The sequence below is a fragment of the Prorops nasuta genome, unplaced genomic scaffold, assembly GCF_024137725.1.
Source record: "Prorops nasuta isolate Cenicafe-Biocafe unplaced genomic scaffold, Cenicafe_Pnas_1.2 PNAS00023, whole genome shotgun sequence".
NCBI classification, from domain to species: domain Eukaryota; kingdom Metazoa; phylum Arthropoda; class Insecta; order Hymenoptera; family Bethylidae; genus Prorops; species Prorops nasuta.
In genome coordinates, this window is record NW_027116820.1 from 2,095,033 (window position 1) to 2,100,730 (window position 5,698).

The 5,698-nt window shown below is 29.7% G+C and overlaps 1 pseudogene; it reads left to right on the forward strand.

Moving 5' to 3' along the window:
• The first annotated feature begins 260 nt into the window (after positions 1–260).
• LOC136781565 (uncharacterized) lies at positions 261–1,761 on the forward strand (annotated as a pseudogene).
• The last annotated feature ends 3,937 nt before the right edge of the window (positions 1,762–5,698 follow it).

Below are 5,698 nucleotides of genomic sequence, written 5' to 3' on the forward strand. Positions count from 1 at the left end.
CTGCAGCATATTTACGTGCATTACATTTTAATAATTTCCACGACCCTAACAGCAAAAAGTCGGCTTATAGTTGACTATATGCCGACGTTTGAAAAGTTGACTAGCTGATGAAGCTGACTGAAAGTCATCTATAAGTTGACTTTAAGTCGACTATAAGTCAACAATGTCTGACTGTAAGCTGACTTATGAAAGTTGACTTTAAGACGACTTGTGATAGCTGACTTTAAGTCGACTTATACTAGTCGCCTCTAAGCTTACTTATGACAGTTGAATTTTTAGGGTATCATGTGCCGTGTTTGAAAATTCACTGCCAGTACTACAGATACTGAAATTTATACATTTTATGTCTAGCATCTTATAGATATGATAGTACTAATAGTACTGCCAGTGAATTTTATAATATATTAAATTTAAACTGATTACTATATTATTATAAATTTAAATTTATTTTCATTATATATTATATATTATAAACACAAGAATTATTAACTGAATTTGGTAACAGAAACATATATATATATATATATATATTTAAAATCTGGTAAATAATATTAAATTAAGAAGCAACTTAGAATACTGGTTATACAATGTAAAATTGAATAATTTAAACCAGAAGCAGCAGAAGCAGTAGTAGCAGTAATAGCAGTGGTAGCAGTAACAGTAATATACTTGCAATAAATGACGAATCGTCGGATGCGTCGTCTGTAATTGAGGAAAGGGATGACATTTTGTTTCCTTTATTGCAATTTTTATTAAATGGGAGACGATGCCATCGCGTTGATAATTATATTGAAACTCTACATCAATGGACTGATGAAGAATTTAAGGAGCATCTGAGATTAAGACGGCATACAGCTAATGTATTAATACGTATGTATTAAAAATTAATAATTACTATTTGGAAAGTTTTAATTAATAATTAATACATATTTATGTATTGTAGATGAATTGGAATCGTCAGAAGTATTACCACAGCATAATTTTGGGCGAAAAGTTATTACTGCTGAATGGAGTTTCTTGATATATTTATGGTATATGTCTAACACAGAACCACTCCGCACCATTGCTGACAGATTTGATGTCTCAATATCTTCAGTATTCCGTGTTATTAGACGAGTTACGTCATGGTTATTATCTAAATTTGATAATAATATCAAATGGCCAAGCGAAAATAGAATAAATAGCATAAAACGTTGATTTTATAGTAAAAAAGGATTTAACAACTGTATTGGTGCAATAGATGGTTGCCACATCAAAGTTGAAAAACCACCACATAACGGAGAAGACTATTACAATAGAAAAAAATTTTACTCTTTAAATTTGCAAGCTGTTGTGGACTCGAGAATGGTGTTTATAAATATATATTGTGGAGAACCAGGCTCATTACATGATGCACGAGTATTAAGAAAGTTTGCGTTATTTCAACATGCCCAGGAAAGTAAAGATTTATTTCCAAACGATACTTATATTATTGGAGACTCTGCTTACCCTAGTTTGCCATGGTTAGTGCCTCCATTTCTAGATAATGGGCACCTTTCATTACAACAAAAAGAATTTACTTATTTACATTTATCAATCCGAATGGCTGTAGAAAAAGCTTTTGGTGTTCTAAAGGGTAGGTTTAGTCGTATCAAATTTTTCACTGAGTTACGAAATATGCAATTTGTAACAGAGTTGATTGTATGTGCTTGTATTCTACACAATATATGCATCAATGAAGGTGAAGCTGTAGATGATTTATATATGCAAGAAGAAGAGTAGGGAAACTATGAAGAAGAAAATATTATTATACATGAAACTTCTAATAATAATGATCGTAGAGCCATACTATTTCAAGAAATGTCCTTACAGTAAATATTATAGTGCTTTATTACTATTTTATAATATATAACAATTACACACATGGTGTTTTTAAAGCAAATTACTTGATTAATTTAATTCCTTACCTTAAATTAATAAATAATAAACCAGTATGAGCTATGTACGTATTCTGGACTGTTAAATGTTATGAAAAAAATAAATCAATTGTGTCATCTGCCCTAATAAAGACTAAGGTATAAGTTCAGTTTGGTTTCTATATGAATAGACTGATAGTATATATTAAATCAATCTTTATTAAGCTGCATTTATTAGATTTTTAACAGTACATAATTAGTATTACATTCGTATAATTTTTACATAAATTTCTATTTATTTCTATATAAATATATAACATTTGCCTACTATAAAAAATAACGGTAATTCTTTATATTTAAAAAAAAAGACATAACTTTTATTTAAACATAAATCTTTGGAAAATAATATTAATCACAGCTGTTAAAAAGGAATAACTATTTGTATTCCTTTGAGATCTATCATATCTTTAATATCACAAAATGAGTATTTCAATTTAAAAACATTCTTAAAAAATGATGAAAGAAGTAGTGTTTCAGTTATGAAATACATATAAACGTACTTGAAATATGCAGGAATAAAAATTTCTTAAAAAATAAGCTACAGTTTCGGAAGAGAATCTGAATAATTATCCTTTGTAATTTTCAAAATAATCTTATAAGAGATTGCACTTCTCTCTTTCAACGGCTAACTTTTCTTTGTGCCTTTCCATTTTCGATTCATATTTACGTCTTTCAATTTTATCTTTCCAGTCCATTTCTCTTTCTTTTAATATAATTATTTTTTTCTGTAAAATTATTTTTTCATCTTGCTTTCCTAAAATATATTTGTTAACTTTCTCCTGTTCATTATCTTTATGACTCCTATTTTTAAAATAATCGATCCACTGCTCTTCCAAAACAATCTTCTTTCTTGCAACTGAAGAGCTAGTACCAAGTATTGAATGCAATTTCTTTTTCTCCTGTTTTACATTTTGATTTAATTTTTCCGGAGTAGAACTATTTTCAATTTTACGTTTTCTTACTGCTATAGTTTTATTACAACCACTACTAAGGGTATTAATATTATTAGCTCGTAGTACATCATTCTTCAAGTTGGTATAGTCATTTTACTGAAGTATAGCATAGTTTCTACGTTTTGTTTTAACTTCTCATTGCTTAAAAGCTTTTCTGTAGAATTTAATCTCATTGTAGGAAATGTTGACGTTATAATGTGTGTGTGACTGCAGTTAATAATTTCACGATGACCAAATAAATTTTTCATTTGTTCATACCATCTAAAATCTATCCTCCCTCTACCACTTTTGTTATTGTTATCTTCAACTTCCATATAACATTTTATCAATCCATTCATTTTCCAGCGCACTTGATCAGCTTCCATCTAAAAGCAATTTGTATCATTTTTATTAAGTAAGTATAGCAATAACCTAACCCCAGTTTAAAACATTTTTTATATATAATTTTTATAGAAAAATTATTTTACACACACACAGTAACACACTATTTTTAATTAAAACATTTTTTAAAGGTTTACTTACAAAATGTCCGAGTTTTCTCAATTCCATTGAAATATCCCTCCAGACAGCACTACTTTTCCTTTTCTCTATTTCAGTCTTTGCTTCGTATAGAGCTATTAATGCTAAGATTGCACTATCTGTCCAATTAGCAGCTATTGGTAAAAATCAGAACTGATTAAATTATGCTATCTTAATATTTAAAGTAATTATTATTATTAAATCCTAAATTTTCTTACATTTTTTACAATTTTCTGGTTTGTTACAGTCATCCTCGAATGTTGTACTCTCTTCTAAATCATGCGTCCCTATAATTAAATAAAAAGTAATTTTATTTAAAAAATTGAAGATAGCTACAGAGCTTTACACATAGAACTTATTAATAAATGAATATACTACAGACACTAAAGATTAAAATATTATGTTAATGTTATAGGAATGATACTTTTATTAATTTTGTTATATACATATTGACATTATATCATTGTGCAATGCATATACTCCGCTCCAATTATTAAAGGCACTACAGAATACGTAAGAGACTCAATGATATTTTATTCGTATAAAGAGGAAGACACTCATTTAAAAAAAAATATATTTTATTAATAAATTATTTTCAGTATCTAACCTTCTCTAACCAACGCATCGTCTAGAATTTCTATATCTTCATATTCTAAATCAATATCAGTGAATGTATCCATTATTAGTTATTGTTACTAATATGCAAAATATGATGAATTTTAGACAAATAATAATTAATCCTTATCATTTATTACTGACATCGCCACATGTACAATGACCGCCACTAATGGCCTGCAAGATTTTTTTGATGCGTTTAGGAACCATACTTCCCCATGGATTTTTCCCCGCCTGGACTGAGTGACTGGAAAGAGTATAGGCAGAGATGAAACGGGAGATTGCTCATGCGAGGTCCCGAGGCAATCCCTACCGGTAGGCGGCGCTGGTGTTGGCAAACGCGTGTCTCAGGTCCATCTAACCCCTAACGCCATCTATCGGAAGAGACCACGAAGCACGAGCGTTAAGCTTAGAATAGGGTAAAACATATATGCATTGTTGCCAGAAAGCAGAATAAAGAGAGAGCGGAGATATTTTCTCGGACCTCTCTGTCTTTCTCGCTGTTAGCTTCTAGCAGAAGAGTCGAGGCAAAATCTTTCCGTTTCGCTTTGCCGAAAATCTACCAATATTCGATGTCATTTATATTTGCAGGCCAATGCCTTTATACATGATTTTTTCAGCATATTTATTTATCAGCATTGACTTATTTAAATCAATAATAAATTAAGGAAATGCGTATTTGATATATAATAATTATTTTAACTATAATTTCATCGTTATATTTCGCCTATTTCCGTAAAATCTGCATTTCTTTAGTTTATTATTGATTATTGTAAGTCAATGGCAATTTAAAAAAATTTAATCTTAAAAAAAAAAGAAAAGTACCGATCAGGAATCGAACCCGGACCCACGAATCGCCACGCGATTACCTTACCTCTTAGACCACGAGGCTTCTTCAGTGCACCGTAAACAGATAGTCTTTTTAAGGGCTTGAAATCTTCTATTGAACCATATAAATAAACGAAGAACCGACATCTTTATTCATTATTATTCTATCATAATGGTACACAAATTAAAGAATAATTATATAATGTAGATTTTCAAAAGCTTTTCCAATAACCAAGAACGGAAACTGCGAGCGTTGATTATTTATCTTCGTTCTTGGCTATTGGAAAAGCTTTTGAAAACTATTCAAAATATAATTATTCCTTAATTTGTGTACCATTATGACAGAATAATAATGAATAAAGCTGTCGGTTGCTCGTTTATTTATATGGTTTAAAAGAAGATTTCAAGCCCTAAAAAGACTATCTGTTTACGGTGCACTGAAGAAGCCTCGTGGTCTAGGCGGTAAGGTAATAGCGTGGCGATTTGTGGGTCCGGGTTCGATTCCTGAACGGTACTTTTTTTTTTTTTTTTTAAGATTAAATTTTTTTTAATGGCCATTGACTTACAATAATCAATAATAAACTAAAGAAATTCAGATTTTACGGAAATAAGCGAAATATAACGATGAAATTATAGTTAAAATAATTATTATATATCAAATACGCATTTCCTTAATTTATTATTGATTTAAATAAATCAATGCTGATAAATAAATATGCTGAAAAAATCATGTATAAAGGCATTGGCCTGCAAATATAAATGACATCGAATATTGGTAGATTTTCGGCAAAGCGAAACGGAAAGATTTTGCCTCGACTCTTCTGCTAG